This window comes from Aotus nancymaae, unplaced genomic scaffold (assembly GCF_030222135.1).
Source record: "Aotus nancymaae isolate 86718 unplaced genomic scaffold, 86718_ANA_hifiasm-v0.15.2.pri h1tg000018l, whole genome shotgun sequence".
In the NCBI taxonomy this organism is placed as follows: Eukaryota; Metazoa; Chordata; class Mammalia; order Primates; family Aotidae; genus Aotus; species Aotus nancymaae.
The window spans coordinates 830451-852188 of NW_026988430.1; the positions used below are offsets into that span (position 1 = coordinate 830451).

Genomic DNA, 21738 nt, shown 5'->3' on the forward strand with positions numbered 1-21738 from the left:
TTAATGAAGCCAGTCTTAAATTAGTGAAATCTCTTGGGGGAAATTCAAAAACTGAAGGAAAAACCAAATGGGGTCATCTAGCTGCCAGCCTTGTATCCGGCTCCAATGCATGACGGCCAACTTCGAGGTTGGGTTTTCAGGCCAATATGGGGATAATTAACCCCTGAAGAACTCTGCTCTTTATCTAAACTAAAATGGCCATCTTTTAGAATTGCGTGGCCTGACACTGGAACCTACAACTCAAAAAAAAAAAAAAATTATGCAGGCTGTATGGAAAATGGTCGCAAAAACTCCTGGACACCCTGACCAGTTTCCATATGTTAATCAATAGTTAAATTTAGTCCAACAACCCCCCACCCCTACCCCGCTGTCGCTAAATCACTGCATAAAACAGGCTAAACTTCAGGTCATGTTAGCCGGCCCAAAGAAAGCCCCTTCTGGACCAGCCATTCTCCCCACCCCAGCGGAGGATCAGGAATTACCTCCACCCTACTCAAGGCCCTCTGAACCAGGGCCTCAGCACCCACCTCAACAGTGCTAGTAACCAAACCTTGTCCCCCTGCACACCCGCCACGGGGCCCCACAGCCACCAGCAGTCCTTCCTCTCCAAAAGGCACCCCCAACAGGAAAAAACAATTGGGGTTTCCCATTCTTTGTTCACATCCCCTTCTTGTCAAGTAACATATAATTAAAAGGTGAAAGAAATTAAAGACAGGGCTGAAACACCAAGTGCAGGCACAAGCTTCATTAAAAGCAAGAAAAAGTCTTCTGGGCTGCACCCAAAATTAGCACACAGCACCCGTGTCATAGCAAAGAAAATTTTTATAGCCTGAAAGCCAGCAAATGCATCCAGTGTAAAAAGGTGTGCAGAAGGGGAGGGGCTAAGAAACTGCTATGTTTAATAGTTCCTGGGAGGGGTTGGTGCTAGGGAACTGCTAAAATGGCAAGAAGGGGAGGGTTAAAGACCTGCTAAAATAAACAGTTCCCCGGGAGGGGGATGTGCTAGGAGGCTGGGGGACTTAAGGCAGTGGCAAGGTTTTACAATAGAGTAAGTTCTGTCAAAAAACTCAACATCCCCAGTTCTCTAAGAAGCCCCAGGCTTTAACAAAGCTCTTAAAATCTGTACTCCAGACTCATTGCCCCACTTGGGATGACTGCCGACAATTATTACTAATTCTGCTCACCACAGAGGAAAGAGGCAAAATTAAACAAGAAGCCCTAAAAGCCATCATAGGTCCAGGGCAAAGAACAGTATATATATATGACCAAATTAAAAAAGGTTTTCCCTCTACCCCACCCCAATAGAACCCCAACACCTTGGGGGTTCACCAGGCTCTAAACACTTTTCACCGGTTATCTTTTAAAAAGCATTAGAGGAGGCCGGGCGCGGTGGCTCATGCCTGTAATCCCAGCACTTTGGGAGGCCGAGGTGGGTGGATCATGAGGTCAAGAGATTGAGACCATCCTGGTCAATATGGTGAAACCCTATCTCTACTAAAAATACAAAAAATTAGCTGGGCATGGTGGCGCATGCCTGTAATCCCAGCTACTCAGGAGGCTGAGGCAGGAGAATTGCCAGAACCCAGGAGGCGGAGGTTACAGTGAGCCAAGATTGCACCATTGCACTCCAGCCTGGGTAACAAGAGCGAACCTCCATCTCAGAAAAAAAAAAAAAGTGATAAAGGAGCGTCCCACAAGCCCACTAACCTCTCCACAGCAGGGACTGTAACTCAGGGTCTGCAAGAGTCGCTGGCTGCCTTCCTTGACCATCTACAAAACGCTTATCGCACCTATAATTCTGTTAACCCTAAAGCTCCAGAAAATCAGTAGACCATCAGTCTGGCTTTTGTTTCCCAGTCAGACCCAAATATTTTTTAAAAAGGTACAAAAATTAAGGGGGGCCGGGCATGGTAGCTCACGCCTGTAATCCAAGCACTTTGGAGGCCAGTGTGGGTGAATCACCTGAAGCCGGGAGGTCAAGACCAGCCTGACCAACATGGTAAAACCCCATCTTAAAAATAAAAAAATAAAAAAGTTAAAGGAATTCCAGGGAATAAATTTAACCCAATTGCTAAAAATTGCCCAGAAAGTTTTTAATAACAAGAATACTCCTGGAGCCATACAAAACAAAAAAAGTTACTAAGGTGCAGTAATAGCAGCCCTTCAAAAAACACAAGTCATTCCACGAGGGCAGGAGGCCTTGTAAAAGGGCCCCAGGGTCCCTGGCCAGTTAAAAAGAAAACCAACGTGCGTACTGTAAAGAAAAAAAATTTAAAAAAAAAGTGCCTCAAGGAAAAAAAAACTCCACTGAGGGCTGTCCTCAATTTAAAAGGTCAGAATTGACGGGGCTGGGGCTCTTATTTAATAAGCCCCCAAATGCTCAGGGTCACTTTAAAAGTTAAAGACAAACCTGTCAGCATCTTAGTCAACACCAGGTAGCCCACTCGGTCCTTAGCCTCTGGGACCACTATCCAATAAAAAACAATTATCCAAGGGGCCACAGAAAAAAAAAACAACAACACAATAAGCCCTTAAACCACCAACCAACTCATTAATCTGGAGAACAGCACCATCACCCACTCCTTCTTCGCCATTCCAAAGTGTCTGTACCCACTCCTAAAATGGGACTTACTTCACAAACTTCAAGCAAATATTTCTTTCGGTGAGAGTCAGGCTTGCCTCTCAATTCATCCTCTCTTGGCATCAGGGCCACCTCAGCAAATCCTCATCACCTGTGCTCTGTCAAACAAGTATCTCTTGCAGGAAACCTTATCCTCAGAGACAAATCAACCACCAACATCAAACCTCCTCCACCAATTCCAAAAAAATAAACCTGGAGTGTGGGCTGAGACAAGTTCCCCGGACTTGGCAAGTCACCGTACCCCGGTTGTGGTCCAGCTATTGGCAATGGCAACTCCAGTCCAGGTACGACAATATCCCATGAGCCAGGAAGCCAGATGGGGAATTGCTCCATATATAACCAGACTCCTAAAAGGAGAGGTCCCTACTACCTGTAAGTCCCCCTGGAATACCCCCTTGCTCCCTGTCTTAAAACCAGGCACAAAAAACTATTGGCCTGTACAAGACTTGAAGGAAATAAACAAATGAGTAGAAACTGTCCACCCTATGGTTCCAAATCCACACACCCTCCTAAGTCTCTTGGGCACAGAACACCACCATTACACTGTCTTGGATCTCAAGAATGCAGTCTTGTGCATCCCACTAGCCCCTGTTAGCCAGCCCATATTTGCTTTTAAATAAACTGACCCCAATACTGGGGTCTCAGGGCAACTCACTTAAACAAAACTGCCTCAGAGGTTTAAAAACTTCCCCACTCTGGCCAGGCACGGTGGCTCATGCCTGTAATCCCAGCACTTTTGGAGGATGAGGTGGATGGATTACGAGGTCAATAGATCGAGACCATCCTGGTCAACATGGTGAAACCCTGTCTCTTCTAAAAATCCAAAAAATTAGCTGGGCATGGTGGCGTGTGCCTGTAATCCCAGCTACTTAGGAGGCTGAGGCAGGAGAATTGCTTGAACCCAGGAGGCGGAGGTTGTGGTTAGCTGAGATCATGCCATTGCACTCAAGTCTGGGTAACAACAGCAAAAACTCCATCTCAAAAAGAAAAAAAAAAAAACAACTTTGCTAAAAAACAAAGGAGTACACAAAATTCCACAAAATAGTAAATTCTACTGGACGCAAATATTGTAGTCCCCAAGGCCCTAAAGCAGGCCCTAGTTAAAAACACACACCAGGCCACTCACTTAGGACAAACCAAACTAACTGAGCTGCTAAAAGCTAAACACTACATTCCCCACTTACATAAACTTATAAAAAAAATTACTACTCAGTGTAATGTATGTGCCCGAGTAAATCCGGGAGGGAACAGGTCTAGCCAGGAAGAAGTAAAACTCAGAGAAACTAGCTCTGGGGAGCACTAGGAAGTAAATTTCACTAAAATAAAACCCCCAGCAAATAGCTATAAATATCTCCTAGTGTTTATAAATACGTTCTCTAAATGGGTCCAAACGCCAGGCTGGAGTGCAATGGCGCGATCTCGGCTCACCGCAACCTCCCCCTCCTGGGTTCAAGCAATTCTCCTGCCTCAGCCTCCCGAGTAGCTGGGACTACAGGCATGTGCCACCATGCCCAGATAATTTTTCTATTTTTTAGTAGAGATGGGGTTTCACCTTGTTGACCAGGATGGTCTCAATCTCTTGACCTCGTGATTCACCTGCTTCGGCCTCCCAAAGTCCTGGTATTATAGGCGTGAGCCACTGCACCCAGTCAACTTTATTTAGTTTTTAATTTATTTTATGTTTTTTAAAGATCGACTTTCACCATGTTGGTCAGGCTGGTTTTTAACTCACAACCTCAGGTGATCCACCCACCTTGGTCTCCAAAGTGCTTGGATTACAGGAATCAGCCACCATGCCCAGCCAACTTTATTTTTAAAAATCAGAGAGATTGGGACGGGCGCTGTGGCTCATGCCACTAATCCTAGTACTTTGGGAGGCTGAAGTGGGTCGATCACCTGAGGTCAGGAATTCAAGATCAGCCTGACCATGATGGTGAAACACCATCTTATTAAAAAAAAAAAATCAGTGAGATCAGTGTCTACAATTGTAAAAATGAGGTGCTGGATAATTCCCCCCACCCTGCCTTTTTTATGAGATAGAATTTCCCTCTTTTCACCCAGGTTGTAGTGCAATGGTGTGATCTTGGCTCATTGTAACCTCTGCCTCCCTGGTTCAAGAGATTCTCCTGCCTCAGCCTATCAAGTAGCTTGGATTACTGGTGTCCACCACCATGCCCAGCTAATTTTTTTTTTTTACTTTAAATTTAAATTTATTTTTATTTGATTTTTACAAAACAACAAAATAAATATGGAATGCTTCACGAATTTGCATGTCATCCTTGTGCAGGGGCCATGCTAACCTTCTCTGTATCATTCCGAAGCGAGCACATGCCCAGCTAAATTTTTTATTTATTTTATTTTTATTTTCTTATAGAGAATGGGTTTCACTATGTTGATCAGGCTAGTCTTGAACCTCTGACCCCATGATCCACCCACCTCAACCTTCTAAAGTGCTAGGATTACAGGTGTGAGCCACCGTGCCCAACTTAATTTTTGTATTTTTTTTTTAAAGACAAGTTTTCACCATATTGGTCAGGCTGGTCTTGAACTCCCGACCTCAAGTGATCCGAATGCCTTGGCCTCCAAAGTTCTTGGATTACAGGTGTCAGCCACTACGCCTGGCAAATTTTTGTATTTTTGTTAGAGACCAGGTTTCACCACATTGGCTGGCTGGTCTCGAACACCTGACCTCAGGTGATCCACGTGCCTCTGCCTCCCAAAGTGCTGGGATTAAAGGCGATAGCCTAATGAACAACCCTGTAAATTTTTTAATCTAAAAACCTCCTAAAAAATTAAGATTATGGCTGGGCTCAGTGGGTCATGCTGTAATCCCAACACTTTGGGAGGCAGAGACAGGTGGATCACGAGGTCAGCAGTTCAAGGCCACCCTGACCAACGTGGTGAAAGCCTGTCTCAACTAAAATACAAAAATTAGCCAGGGATGGTGGTGTGCATCTGTAATCACAGTTACTCAGGAGGCTGAGGCAGCAGAATCACTTGAACCCGTATGGCAGAGGTTGTAGTGAGCCGAGATTGCGCCACTGCACTCCAGCCTGAGGGACAGAGCAAGAGTCTGTGTCAAAAAAAAGCTTATATTTGTTTATTTTTTTTACAGAAATGATCTCGCTCTGTCCCTCAGGCTGGAGTGCAGTGGTGCAATCATAGCTTACTGCAGCCTCCCACGTCTAGGTCTTAAGCAATCCTCCCACCTCAGCTTCCTGAGTAACTAGGACTACAGGTGCACGGCACCACGCCCAGCTAAATTTTTGCATAGATGGTATCTTCTTCTGTCACCCTGCTTGTTTCAAACTCCTATCTTCAAGCAATCTTCCTTTCTCTGTCTCCCAAAGTGCTGGGATTACAGGGGTGAGCTACTGTGCCCAGTCTTAACTTTATTAATATATATTTTTTTTTTTTGAGAAGGAGTTTTGCTCTTGTTACCCAGGCTGGAGTGCAATGGCACGATCTTGACCCACTGAAACCTCCGCCTCCTCGGTTTAGGCAATTCTCCCGCCTCAGCCTCCTGAGTAGCTGGGATTACAGGCACGCATCACGATGCCCAGCTAATTTTTTGTATCTTTAGTAGAGACAGGGTTTCACCATGTTGACCAGGATGTTCTCAATCTCTTGACCTCGTGATCCACCTGCCTCGGCCTCCCTATTTCTTTTTTTATGTATTTTTGAGACAGAGTTTTGTTCTTGTTGTCTAGGCTGCAGTACGGTGGCAGGATCTTGGCTCACTGCAACCTCTGCCTCCCAGGTTCACGTGATTCTCCTCCCTCAGCCTCCTGAGTAGATGACATTACATGTCCTCACCACCACGCTCAACTAACTTTTTGTATTTTTAGAAAAGACCGGGTTTTATCATGTTGGCAAGGCTGCTTTCGAACTGCTGACCTCAGGTGATCCACCCACCTTAGTCTCCCAAAATTCAGGGAATACAGGCGTGAGCCACCACACCAGGCCTTAACTTTTATTTTTCAATTTATTTTTTGTTTTTTTAAAGGCAGGCTTTCACCACGTTGGTCAGGCTGGTCTTGAACTCACAACCTCAGGTGAACCACCCACCTTGGTCTCCAAAGTGCTTGGATTACAGGCATGAGCCACCATGGTCAGCCAACTTTAATTTTAAAAATCAGAGAGATTGGGCCGGGTGCTGTGGCTCACACCAGTAATCCTAGCATTTTGGGAGGCCAAAGTGGGTGGATCAACTGAGGTCAGGAGTTCAGGATCAGCCTGGCCATGATGGTGAAACTCCATCTTATTAAAAAAAAAAATCACAGAGATCAGTGTTTACAATTGTAAAAACGAGGTGCTGGATAATTCGACCCCACCCCGCCTTTTTTATGAGATAGAGTTTCCCTCTTGTCACCCAGGCTGGAGTGCAATGGTGTGATCTTGATTCATTGCAATCTCTGCCTCCTTGGTTCATGCGATTCTCCTGCTTCAGTCTCCAAAGTAGCTGGCATTACAGGTGTCCACCACCATGCCAAGCTAAATTTTTTTTTTTTTTACTTTAAATTTAAATGTATTTTCATTTGATTTTTAAAAAACAACAAAAAAATATGAAACGCTTCAGGAATTTGCATGTCATCCTTGCACCGGGGCCATGCTAATCTTCTCTGTATCGTTCCAATTTTAGCGTATGTGCTGTTGAAGCGAGCACATGCCCAGTTAATTTTTTTTATTTATTTTATTTTTATTTTTTTATAGAGAATGGTTTTCACTATGTTGGTCAGGCTAGTCTCGAACCTCTGACATCAAGATCCGCCCACCTCAGCCTTCCAAAGTGTTAGGATTACAGGTGTGAGCCATCGTGCCCAACTTAATTTTGTTTTTTTTGTTTTGTTTTTTTTTGTTTTTAAAGACAGGGTTTCACCATGTTGGTCAGGTTGGTCTTAAACTCCTGACCTCAGGTGATCCACCAGCCTTCGCCTCCAAAGTGCTTGGATTACAGGTGTGAGCCACTATGCCTGGCCAATTTTTGTATTTTCATTAGAGACAAGGTTTCAACACGTTGGCTGGCTGGCCTTAAACTCCTAACTTCAGGTGATCCACGTGCCTCTGCCTCCCAAAGTGCTGGGATTACAGGTGAGAGCCTCCATGCCCAGACCTGTAAATTTTTTAATCTAAAAACCTTCTAATAAATTAAGATTATAGCCAGGCACTGTGGGTCATGCCTGTAATCCCAACACTTTGGGAGGCAGAGACATTTGGATCACGAGGTCGGCAGATCAAGGCCAACCTGACCAACCTGGTGAAAGCCTGTCTCTACCAAAATACAAAAATTAGCTGGGAATCGTGGTGTGCATCTGTAATCCCAGCTGCTCACGAGGCTGAGGCAGGAGAATCACTTGAACTCAGATGGCGGAGGTTGCAGTGAGCCGAGATCGTGCCGCTGCAGTCCAGCCTGGTTAACAGAGCAAGAGTCTGTCTCAAAAAAAAGAAGCTCATATTTGTTTATTTTTTTTACAGAAATGATCTGGCTCTGTCCCACAGGCTGGAGTTCAGTGGTGCAATCATAGCTTACTGCAGCCTCCCACGTCTAGTTCTTAAGCAATCCTCCCACCTTAGCTTCCTGAGTAGCTAGGACTACAGGTGCACAGCAACCCACCCAGCTAAATTTTTGTAGAGATGGTATCTTGTTCTGTCACCGTGGCTGGTTTCAAACTCCTAACCTCAATCAATCTACCTTTCTCAGTCTCCCTAAGTGCTGGGATTACAGGGGTGAGCCACTGTGCCGAGTCTTAACTTTATTTTTTTTTTAGTTTATTTTTGAGACAGAGTTTTGTTCTTGTTCTCTAGGCTGCAGTACGGTGGCAGGATCTTGGCTCTTGGCTCACTGCAACCTCTGCCTCCCAGGTTCAAGTGATTCTCCTCCCTCAGCCTCCTGAGTAGCTGAGATTACAGGTCCTCGCCACCACGCTCAACTAATTTTTTGCATTATTTTATTTTATTTTATTTTATTTTAAAGAAAAGGGAAGAAAGAAAGAAAGAAAAAAAAGAATGAAGAAGAGGAAGAAAAAGGAAGAGAAAGAGGGAGAGAGAACGGGAATATTGCTTTATTGCCCTGGCTAGAATGCAGACTAAAAATGGGAATTGAAAACCTCTTTTATGCCAATAATTGTGCTTAACAATGGAGACAGGAAGGAATAAGGGAAGAAAATAGCAAACAAGCAGCCAACCAATATTTCATTTAAACCTATGAAATGTTATGCAATTATTGAGGAGTGATTTACTTGCAATTATGTAGTCACTTTTGGAATAGGTGTGATATGGTACTGATAAGAATGTATGTTTTGTGTATTTGAAGTGGAGAGTTCTATAAATGTTTATTAAGTTTACTTGTTCCAGGTCTGAATTCAAGTCCTGGATATCCTTGTTAATTTTCTATCTCGTGGATCAGTCTAATACTGATAATGTGATGTTACAGTCTCCCACTATTATTGTGTGGGAGGCTGTCTCTTTGTAAGTCATTAAGAACTTGTCTTATGCATCTGGATGCTCCTGTATTGGGTGCGTGTATATATAGTATCGTTAGCTCTTCTTGTTGCATTGATCCTTTTACCATTATGTAATGTCCTTCTTTGCCTCATTTGATCTTGTTGCTTTAAGGTCTATTTTATCAGAGGTGAGAATTGCAACTCCTGCTTTTTATTTATTTATTTATGTTTGCTCTCTGTTTGGTTGGTAAATCTTCCTCTGTCCCTTTGAGTCTTTGTGTATCGTTGCATGTGAGATGGGTCTGGATACAGCGTACCGATGGATTTTGGCTTTTTATCCAGTTAATAATATATATGAGTTTAATACTGCCATTTGTTGCTAGCTGGATATATTTTTGGAAAGGCTGATACTGGTTGTTCATTTATATGTGTAGTGCTTCTTTCAGAAGCTTCTGCAAAGCAGGCCTGGTGATGGTAAAATCTCTAAGTACTTGCTTGTTTGCAAAAGATTTTATTTTTCCTTTGCTTTTGAAGCTCAGTTTGGCTGGATATGAAATTCTGGGTTGAAAGTTCTTTTCTTTAAGGATGTTGAATATTGGCCCCCACTCTCTTCTGGCTCGTAGGGTTTCTGCTGAGAGATCTGCTATAAGTCTGATAGGCTTCCCTTTGTGGGTAGCCTGACTTTTCTCTCTAGCTGCTCTTAGTATTTTCTCCTTCATTTCAACCCTAGTGAATCTGACCATTATGTGCCTTGGGGTTGGTCTTCTTGAGGAATATCTTTGCGGTGTTCTCTGTATTACCGGGAGTTGAATATTGTCCTGTCTTACTAGGTTGGGAAAGTTTTCCTGAATAATCTCCTGAAGAGTATTTTCCAACTTGGATTCATTCTCTTTGTCACATTCAGGTACACCTATCAAATGTAGATTAGGTATTTTCACATAGTCCCGTATTTCTTGGAGACTTTGCTCATTCTTTTTTATCCTTTTTTCTCTAATCTTGACTTCTCATTTTATTTCGTTAAGTTGGTCTTTGAACTCTGATATCCTTTTTTCTGCTTGATCAATTCGACTGTTAAAACTTGTGCATTCTTCACGAAGTTCTCGTGTTGTGTGTTTCAGCTCCATTAATTCACCTATATTCCTCTCCAAATTGTCTATTCTCATTAGCATTTCATCAAACCTTTTTTCAAAGTTCTTAGTTTTTTTGCATTGGGTTAGAACAAGTTCTTTAATTCACAGAAGTTTCTTATCATCCACCTTCTGAAGCCTACTTCTGTTAATAGAACGCACTCGTTCTCCATCAGGGCTTGTTCCATTGCTCATGAGGAACTGTGATCACCTGCAGAGGGAGAGGCATTCTGATTTTGGGTATTCTCAGCCTTTTTATACTGGTTTCTTCCCATAATTGTAAATTTATCCACCTGTCGTCTTTGTGATTTCCAACTTTCAAATTAGGTTTCTGAGTGGACGTCAAACTTGTTGATTCCCAGTGCCGAAATCTGAGCAATCCACTGCACCAGCCAAAACAGCGGCGTCAAGATTGATGGTGCTTTTCTGCCCGGGAATCAGCCAAAAGGGGACCCAGTCCCGCTCACTCTGCACCAAGAACTGCTGCGCTGAGGCACAAGCAATACCACCGCGCCGGCCACAAGAGTCGCGCCAGCGACCCGTGGGGCTCCTCTGCTGGGAATCTCCTGGTCTGTGAGCAACAAAAACTCATCTGAAAATGTGGCATCCTCTTGTTCTCTGCACTTTCACTAGGAGCTACTACCCCGAGCTGCTAGTGGTCAGCCATCTTGGATCTCTCTCCCTCATTTATCTTTTCTCCACAATGGGAAATTTCTCTTGGCTCCAAGTGGAGCTCAGCTGGGCTGACTCCTTTGATTTCCTCTACTTTCTTCTATCATTGATGAGGATTTACGTTGATTCCACATCTTTGCTATTGTGAACAGTGCTGCAGTGAACATACATGTGCATGTTTATGATAGAACAATTTCTATTACTTTGGGTATATATCCAGTATTGGGACTGCTGGCAAATGGTATTTCTGTCTGTAAGTCTTTGAGTAATTTCACACTGTCTTCCACAGTGTTTGAACTAATTTACACTCCCACCAACAGTGTCAAAGCATTTCTTTTTCTCCACAACCTTGCCAGCATATGTTGTTTTTTGGCATTTTAATAACAGCCATTCTGCCGGTGTGAGATGGTATCTCATTGAGGTTTTGATTTGCATTTCTCTAATGATAATGATGAGTGATGTTGAGTTTTTTCCTATGATTTATTTTGGCCACACATGTCTTCTTTTGAGAAGTGTCCATTTATGTCCTTTGGCCACTTTTTAATGTATTTTTTTAAGTAAATTTGTTTAAGTTCCTTATAGATGCTGGATATTAGACCTTCGTCAAATCCATAGATTGCAAAAATTTTCTCCCATTTTGTAGGCTGTCTGTTTACTCTGTTGAGAGTTTCTTTTGCTGTACAGAAGCTCTTTAATTAGATCTCATTTGTCTATTTTTGCAGTTGCAATTACTTTCAATGTCTTCATCATGAAACCTTTTCCCATTTGTATACCCTGAATGGTATTGCCTAGGTTGTCTTCTAGAATTTTTATAGCTTTTGGGTTTTACGTTTAAGTTTTTAATACATATTAAGTTAATATTTGTGTGTGGTGTAAGGACCATTTACTGAGTAAGGAATCCTTTCCCCGTTGCTTGTTTTTGTTGGGTTTGTCAAAGATCAGGTGTGTGGTATATAATTCAGGCATTCTCTATTCTGTACCATTGGTCTATGTTTCTGGTAGTGTGATGCCTTCAGCTTTTTTATTATTATTATTATTATTATTAGAATTGCCTTTGCTAGTCAGGCTCTTCGGCGGTTCCTTATGAAGTTTAAAATGTTTTCTTCTTGTTCTGTGAAGAATCAGATGATAAGGAATAGCACTGAATCTATAAGTTGCTTTGGACTATATAACCATATTTATGGTATTGATTCTTCCTATCCATGAGCATGGAATGTCTTTCCATTTGTTTGTGTCATCTCTGATTTCTTTGAGCAGTATTTTTCTTTTTAAGTTCTCCTTGTAGAGATCTTTTACCACCCTGGTTATACCTACTCTTTTTGTGGCAATTTTGAATGCGATTGCACTCCTGATTTGGCTCTTGACTTGACTGTTGGTTTATAGGAATGCTAGTGATTTTTTTTACATTGATTTTGTATGCTGAGAGTTTGCTGAAGTTGTTTATCAACTAAAGAAGCTTTTAGGCTGAGACTATGGGGTTTTCTTTATATAGAATCACGTAGTCTGCAAAGAGTGATAGTTGGACTTCCCCTCTTCCTGTTTGGATGTGCTTTCTTTCTCTTTTCTGGTTGTTCTGTCCAGGAATCCTAATATTATGTTGAATAGTTGTGGTGAGAGTGGGCATCTTTGGTGCCAATTTTCAAGGGGACGGCTTCTAGCATTTGCCTTTTCAGTATGATATTATTGGGCTTTTCATAGATGGCTTTTATTATTTTGAGGTATGCTCCTTCAATATCCAGTTTCTTGAAAGTTTTTAACACAAAAAAGATGTTGAATTTTATCAAAAACCTTTTCTGCATCAATTGAGATAACCATGCATTTTTGTCTTTAGTTATGTTTATATGATGAATCATATTTATTGATTTGTGGATGTTGAACCAGCCTTGCATCCCAGGGATGAAGTCTACTTGATTATGGTAGATAAGCTTTTTGATGTGCTGCTGTATTTGGTTTGCCAGTATTTTGTTGAGGATTTTTGCATCAATTTTCATCAAGAATATTAGCCTGAAGTTTTCTTTCTTTCTTTTTTTTTTTTTTGTATCTCTACCAAGTTTTGTTATAAGGTTGATGCTGGCTTCATAGAATGAGTAAGGGAGGAGTCCCTCCTTCTCATTTTTTTTTTTAAACTTGTTCAGCAGGAATGATACCAGCTCTTCTTTGTACATGTGGTAGAATTCAGCTGTGAATCCATCTGGTCTTAGGTTTTTTCTTAATTGGTAGGCTATTTATTACTGACTTGATTTTGGACCTTGTTATTGGTCTGTTTAGAGATTCAATTTCTTCCTGGGTCATACTTGGGAGGGTGTATGTGTCCAAAAATTTATCAATTTCTTCTAGATTTTCTAGTTTATATGCATGGGATTGTTCATAACATTCACTGATGTTTGTTTGTGTTTCTGTGGGGTCAGTGGTAATATCCCCCTTTTGTTTCTCATTGTGTTTACTTGAATGTTTTCTTTTTTATTTATTAATCTAGCTAGCTGTCTATTTTATTAATTTTTTCAAAAAAGCCACCTCCTGGATTCGTTGCTTTTTTTGATTTTTTTTTTGTATGTGTGTCTAAATTTCCTTCAGTTCAGCTCTTATTTTAGTTATTCTTATCTTCTGCTAGTTTTGGGATTTGTTTGCTTTTAGTTCTCTGGTTCTCTCAGTTGTAATGATAGATTTTTAACTTGAGAACTTTCTAACATTTGATATGGTCATTTAGTGCTATAAATTTATCTCTTAACACTGTCTAATCTGTGTCCCAGAGATTCTGGTACATTATCTCTTTGTTCTCATTAGTTTTGAATAACTTTTTCATTTCTGCCTTAATTTCTTGATCCAAAAGTACTTCAAGAGCAGGTTGTTCAACTTCCATGTAATTGTATTCTTTTGCGTGAATTTCTTAGTCTTGATTTCTAAGAAATTATTATGATTTTAGTTCTTTTGCATTTGCTGAGAAATTTTTTACTTCTGATTATGTTAATCAACTTTAGAGTATGTGCCATGTGGTGATGAGAATAATGTATATTCTGTTGCTTTGGGTGGAGAATTCTGTATATATTTATCATGTCCATTTGATTTAGTGCTGAGTTTGGGTCATGAATATTTTTGTTATTTTTCTGTCTTGATGGTTGTTAATTTTCTGTCTCAATGATCTGTATAGTATTTATTGTCAGTGAGATGTTAAAGTCTCCCATTATTATCATGTGAGAGTCTAGGTCTCTTCAAAGGCCTGCAAGCACTTGCTTTATAAGTCTGAGTGCTCCCATATTGCGTCTACATATATTTAGGTTAGTTAGGTGGTATTGTTGAATTGAATCCTTTACTATTATGTAATGCCCATTTTTGTCTTTTTTGATCTTTGTTGGTTTAAAGTCTGCTTTTTGAGAAACTAGGATTGCAACCCCTCCTTTTTTTTCCGTTTTCCGTTGGCTTGGTAGATTTTCCTCCCTTTGTTTTGAGCCTGTGTGTGTTATTGCATAGGAGATTGGTCTCTTGAAGACAGCATAACAGTAGGTCTTGGTTCTTTCTCCATCTTGCCACTGTGTGTCTTTTAATTGGGTCATTTCACCCATTTACATTCAAGGTTAGGATTGATATGTGTGGATTTGACCGTTCCATGATGACATTAACTGGTTATTTTGCAGACTTGTTAATGTTTTTGCTTTATAGTGTCACTAATTTCTGTACTTCAATGTGTTTTCCTGGTGGGTGGTAATGGCCTTTCTTTTCCATATTTAGTGCTTTCTTCAGGAGCTCTTGTAAGGCAGGTCTGGTGGTAAAGGATTCCCTCAGAATTTGCTTATTTGAAAGTAATCTTATTTTTTCTTCTCTTATGAAGCTTATTTGACTGGATATGAAATTCTGGATTGTAATTTCTCTTTTTTAAAAATGTTGATATTGGCCCCCAATCTCTTCTAGCTTATAAGGTTTCACCTGAGAGGTCCACTGTTATTTTGAAAGGCTACTCTTTGTACGTGACCTGACCTTTCTCTCTAGCTGCCTTTAATATATTTTCTTTCATTTTGATCTTGGAGATGATTATGTGTCTTTGTGATGAGGCTCTCTAGCTGGTCTAGCTGGATTGGAGAATTTCTCACAGATGATATACTGGAATATATTTTGCAAGTTGCTTCCATTCTTCCCATCTCTTTTAGGGACATGAATAAGTCATAGTTTTGGCTTCTTTACATAATTCCATGTTTCATGGAGGTTTAGTGTGTTTCTTTCTATTCTTTTTTTTAATCTATTCTTGTCTGACTATCTTATTTCTGAAAGCCAGTCTTCAATTTCTAAGATTCTTCTCTCTGCTTGGTCTATTCTGTGACTGATGCTTGTGATTGTATTAATAAATTCTTGTAATATGTTTTTCAGGCCAGTTACATTTTTTTCTATACTATCTATTTTGTCTGTCACCTTCTGCATTGTTTTATCATGATTTTTTAGCTTCCTGGCACTGGATTTTAGGGTACTCCTGTAGTTCAATGATCTTCTTTCCTATGCGTATTCTGAATTCTATTTCTGTCATTTCAGCCATCTCAGTCTGGTTCAGAACCTTGCTGGAGAGGTGATGTGATAATTTGGAGAAAAGAAGGCACTCTGGCTTTTTGAATTTCGAGCATTTTTGTGTTGATTCTTTTTCATCTTTGTAGGCTTATTTACCTTTAATCTTTGAAATTGCTGGCCTTTGGATGTTTATTTTTCCTTTTATACTATTTGATAATCTTCAGGGTTTGATTGTGGTATAAGGTGGATTCAGCCAACTGGCTTCATTTCTTGGTGATTTTAGGGGCCAATGCTCACCTCCCAACTCCTGAACTGTGTGCTCTAACCTTGGAGGACTAGTATTTGGCCCAAACTTTGGCTCTTCAAAGTTTGGAATCCATTGTAGTTGGTGAAGGGGTTGCTGAAGTGCCACTGTGACAGAGCATTAATGGGTACTAGGGTGCCTGTTTCCCTGCAGGTGCTTGCTACAGTGGAAGAGGAAATGTAGCTGGTGGGAGGGTAGCCTCTCCTTAGCTTTACAGTGTGTGTTGTTGCATTGAACGTGGTGTTGGCTTGGGGGCAAGTGTGCTTATGGGTACAAATCTGGGTGCCTTCTCTGTGCCCCAAAAGCAGGAGTAATCACTCAGGTTGGGGGAAGATCTGTGGTTCTATTTGCAGTGTTAGTACAAGTGCAGGGTGTTGGCAGGGCAATGGTTTGCTGCCTCTGGGCCTGCTGAGGCTCCATCTGCAATGATGGTTGGTAGTGGAGAGGAAAACTGCACTTCTATGTTCTGATGGGGGCAATGAAAGCAAAATCTGCGTGTTCAGACATATGCCACAAAGTGATGTAGGGAGTTGCTGTGGGCCTGGGGGAAGCTGCAGTATGGGAAGGGAATGGACAGACTGGTATGTGGCCATAGTGGCCACTTACTAGGTTGCTCCACTGATCAGGCACAGTCCACCAGCAGAGAAGCTATAATGTAGGCCCCTAGTGCACCTGAGACTGCCCTGCAAGCAGACATGCCAGGCCATGGCCCTGGGAGAGTCCAGCAGACCTAGGGGTGCTCAGGTCAGACCAGTCCCATCTGATAGGCTAGGCTGCCCTGTAGATATCAGGCCTAACTGTTCCCGTAGGTCTAAAGTCACCTATGGGAGCAAGTCTAGCCTAGGGGGATGGATCTCCCTGGCCATGCTCTGCTACAGAGGTTACTGAACCAAACCTTCTGGGCTTTACCTCAGCTGGCTTGCTGTCCCTGCCACTTTTTAAGGTGTGTCCTCCTGCTGAGATTTCAGAGGTCCATAGTGAGGGCAGGTTGCTCCTCGCCAGTTCAACTCACCTATTCCCCCAGAGCTGCTGTGGTCCAATAATGCAGTCCTCATTTTGGCAATGAGTATCTGTCCTTACATTTATCTAGTTGTCACTAAGTCTAATATAAAGCCTCCAAGCCACTACAGGTTCCCAGGATATTCATAATGTAAATGGAAATATTCCCATTCCCCCTCCCAGCCTAATTTCCCTGACCCAAGTCAACTGCATGTAGATTACATCCAATAAGCCCTTTCTACACCCTCAAAATTTGCTAGAGGTGAGTATAACTGCCTCTGGTGCACAGGGGAGTTTGCACAGGGAGTGGAGATCGGCAGGTGGCAGTAAGCCTCACCCAGATCCCACACAGTTGACAAAGCTGTTTTCACTCCTGAAGTGTTCTGCTAGCAGCACTGAGCTAACATTCAGGCAGCCTTGGCAGCCTGTCTTCTGCACTCATGGCTGTAGTGTACTTCCCACTTGCCCCCTGGGTTCTGGCCAAGGGCATTTGTTCCCACTCAATATTATATTCCAAAATTCAGTTGAGGACTTCTTTTAAACTGTGACCACTACCTGGGCTACTTGGATGGCTTCCCTGAGTCCCTGTGAGATATATTAAGGAATAGCTTCCCTCACTCCATGCTAGAGACTGGGAATGCCTTCAAGGTGTTTTCCACTGCTGATTCTACTTTTATATTTCTCACTATTCCCTAAATCAGTCCCAGTGCTGGGTAGGGTTAAGGCCTTCCACATGGCCTGGATTTCAGCTTCCCTGATGGGGATGTGTATCCTGGAGGCAGTCTCACCCCTTCTCACACTTTGGGGACTTAGGTTTTTTTTTTTTAATTTATTTATTTTACTGTAGGTGCATACTATATCTGGCATTTCTCCCCATGTTATCCCTCTCCACACTCCCCTCCTTCCCCACCCCCCACTGTCTCTCCCCTACCCTGTCCAACTGCCCCCAGTGTGTGATGTTCCTCTCCCTGAGCCCACGTGTTCTCATTGTTCAACACCCACCTATGAGTGAGAACATGCAGTGTTTGGCTTTCTGTTCTTGTGTCAGTTTGCTGAGAATGATGGTTTTCAGATTCATCCAAGTCCCTACAAAGGACACAAACTCATTGTTTCTTATGGCTGTGTAGTATTCTGTGGTGCATATGTACCACATTTTCTTTGTCCAGTCTATCATTGATGGGCATTTGGGTTGGTTCCAGGTCTTTGCTATTGTACACAGGGCTGCAATGAACATACGTGTGCATGTGTCTTTATAGTAGAACAATTTCTATTTCTATTTCTAGATCCTTGAGAAATCACCACACTGTCTTCCACAGGGGACTTAGAGTTTTTTGGCTATTTCACAGTGTAGGTTGTAGCCTGCCACTTCTTTCAAAGAATCTGTGCTTCTATTTTTTTTTTTTTTTTTTAGATGGAGTTTCTCTCTTGTTACCCAGGCTGGAGTGCAATGGCATGATCTCGGCTCACCGCAACCTCTGCCTCCTGGGTTCAGACAATTCTCCTGCCTCAGCCTCCTGAGTAGCTGGGACTACAGGCACACACCACCATGCCCAGCTAATTTTTTGTATTTTTAGTAGGGACGGGGTTTCACCATGTTGACCAGGATGGTCTCAATCTCTTGACCTCGTGATCCACCCGCCTCGGCCTCCCAAAGTGCTGGGATTACAGGCGTGAGCCACCACGCCCAGCCCAGAATCTGTGCTTCTTTCAGTTTTCTTGTTAAGTTCCTGTGTTGCTTCTTGAAAAAAGTTAGCAGTATAAATCTCTACATGCTAATCTGTCCTTTCAAGTGGGAGAGGTGTGCTAACACTGCTTCTAATCTTCCTTCTTGGAAGAAAAAAAAAAAAACCAGCAGAGCAGCCTCTAATATTTATCTTTCCGCTTTTCTTCATGGATATCCCTCTCATTAAATGTCTCACTGATCTCACAATACAATTAGCAACCTTCAACAGGTACCAGCAGATGGTTTTGCTCGTCGTAAATGAACAAACTGGAGGAGAAATGAGCTTAAAGAAAGAATGATTCTTTTTCCCTTGAATAAACTATAGTCAGGCTTCTGAACCTTTTCTTAGGCCCATTTGTGTACTTTCTTGTAAAATTTAGTTTTAGTAAATAATGCAGAAAAACAGTTTAGCAAGAATCCCCTCATCCTCAATACCTGATAACCTTCTATATCTGATCAAAATTATTCACTTCCCATTCTTGGTATCTAATCACTCTAGCTTGCCCCCAGCAAAAAAATCCTGTTAGGATTCAGGTGCAGTTGCTCACACTTGTAATTTCAGAATTTTGGGAGATCACAGTGGGAGCATTGCTTGAGTCCAGGAGTTTCAAACTCCTTGGGCAAGATAGCAAAAAATAAAAAAGTTAGCCAGGCAGGGTGGCATGCACCTGTAGTTTCAGCTACTTGGGACGCTGAAGTGGGAGGATTGCTTCAGTCCCAGGCTGCAGTGACTATGGTCATACCACTGCATTTCGGCATGGGTGACAAAGTGATTAATTTATCTCAACTATAAATAAATAAAATAATAAATAAATCCTTCTAGATTAGTTCAACCATAATTCCCTCTAAACTTGATATCTCTTCTTCATAATTTTTCATCCACTGACCACTCCATGCTTCTTGGCTGTAAGACCTCCCTTCTCCCTGCTGCATTTGGAATGAAGCCTAGTTCTACACTGGGTTTTTTTCCTGACCCGATGGCAATAGTCCTGAATAAATTTTGTACTTTGCACTTTAACTTTTGTCCTGCTAAGTAGCAAGATAGCAATTTAGCAAGATAGCAATTTCTCAGGAAATTATTTTTTCTTTCAGATTTGCATATTTAATTAATAAACAAACATTGTTTAGATGCTTGGAATCCCTATTTTCTGCATCATTTCTGCCTAACAGCATCTTAAAGTTTTGTTACTGCTGTGAGTCCATCAATAATTTACAATCAAAGTAGTGCAGGTTGATGGAACTGCTGATAACAAGCCAGTGCCCTATTTCAGATGTTTTGATTATTTAAAAATGTATCTACATATATATATATTAAATGTATGTATATATGCATTGTATGGATATATTTATGTTTATATGTATTATTTATATACCTGTCCATATGAACATGTAATGTATGTACATTTGTATTACATTAATGTGTATATGCATATAAGCATGTATGTAGGTATTACATACCTATATACACACTTGGTGATAGGCGAGTATTGTAAAATGTTAATAGTTTTTCAGTTATTGTTAACAATTGTTTGAATGCTTAATTGGCTTAAAGAAGTATATGTATATTAATCGTATACTTTTCTCAACTTCCCTGTAGGTTTGAAATTTTTCAAAATAAATTTGGAGGTAAATGTCTTTGATCCATATCTCTTTTGAATCTCTGCCCACTTCACAGCTTAGATTTTTAAAATGTTTCATCTCTTTCTACTTTTAGTTTGTACTATGCACAGTATGACTTAGTGGTTAAGACCGTAAATTCTGGAGCCAGATAGCCTGGGTTTGCTTCCTGAGCTCTACTATTGTATTTCTGTAGACAAGAAATTTCTCTGTCCCTCAATTTTTTAAAGTACGGTTATCTGAAATTAAAATAATAATAAGAGTAAAAAGTCTAATAAATTTGTTAAACAGTAAAATGGATACCACTGAAAAGTTATTTGAAAACTAAAAACCACCTGAGTATTAATTTAAAATAGAATATAAAGAGACACATATGAGTGATAGGCGAGGAGCATGAATGTATCTGTTAGTATTTATTCGGTCATGAATAAAACACCTTTGCCAAAAAAACTTAAAATATAAGAAGGGCTATTGGATTATACAATCAGAAGAGATGGTTTACTCCAAAGAGTTTGGGTTTATTTCTGTCTGATTTCCTCAGTTATGCCCTCGTTTGAGTATTGACTACATCCCCAGGCTGGTTTCTCTCTTGATGGTGAAAGGGTTGCTCTGCTAGATTTCACATCCATACACCAAAGCATTCAGAGAGAGAAAGACTATGTTTTGTGGATCTCTTTTAAAATAAGAAAACTCATTTTTTTAGAAAAAAATCATCTTTTCTGTCTCACTGGCTTTATACAAGTCACAAATTCTTCTGTTAACAGCTGTCTGAGATTCAATGTTACTAAGAGTTGAGAGTGAATGACACCGAAATACACTTTATTTTTTTGAGGCAGAATCTCACGCTGCCATCCAAGCTGGAGTGCAGTGGCCTGATCTCAACTCACTGCAACCTCCGCCTCTAGGGTTCAAGTGATTCTCCTGCTTTGGCTTCCTGGGTAGGTGGGATTACAGGTACGCAGCATGCCTGGCTAATTTTAAAAATATTTTGAGCAGAGATGAGGTTTCACCATGTTGGCCAGGCTGGTTTAAAACTCCTGACCTAGGGTTATCCACTTCAGCACCCTCTCAAAGTGCTGGGATTACAGATATGAACCACTGTGCCAAGCCCAGAAATGCATTTTAAAAATTATGGTATTACAGAAAGAGAAAAGTAATGAATACAGACACTCTATTTCATAGAACTTAAGAATGTAAAATGACTAACACTAAATATGAAAATATTATTGATTCGAGAATACACATTTTGCACAAATAACTTTTCCAAGTAATCTTTTGAAATAACTCAGAAAAAGTTAGAATCAAATTCAAACAGGCAATTTACTTCTCACAGATGATTCTGCTTAAGTAAGAACTATTATCTGAGAACTTGGAATTTGCCTCAGTTTGTAAAATTATGCCTTAAGATTCCAGAAATTTGCCAATAGTAAATGCATACTACTATTATCAGTACTGACAATTATTCCTAGTATTTGTTTGATTTCCTGAAAATTGTAACTAATTACATGCTGACACTGTCTGAGACCTCATGAATAATTTAGTTCACTTTTGATGAACCCTAGTAGCTTAGATTTTGAAGTATATTTTATGGGAATTTTTTTTTCTGAACATTTTGGACTCATATATCACTATTTTTAATAATTTAATATTTCATATTCAAAGTGGCCTTGTCCACTTTCTCACTCGCCCTTGATTTAAAAGAAAGTATTATCAAGTTGAAA

General features: G+C 40.9%; 1 non-coding gene and 1 pseudogene across 1 annotated transcript; both read right to left on the reverse strand.

Moving 5' to 3' along the window:
• Nucleotides 1–4883: 4883 nt before the first annotated feature.
• Nucleotides 4884–4978, reverse strand: LOC135275827 (U6 spliceosomal RNA; annotated as a pseudogene).
• Nucleotides 4979–7200: 2222 nt separating this feature from the next.
• LOC135275822 (U6 spliceosomal RNA) lies at nt 7201–7307 on the reverse strand. Its single transcript, XR_010343393.1, has one exon. It is a non-coding gene; the product is annotated as a U6 spliceosomal RNA (small nuclear RNA).
• Nucleotides 7308–21738: the final 14431 nt, after the last annotated feature.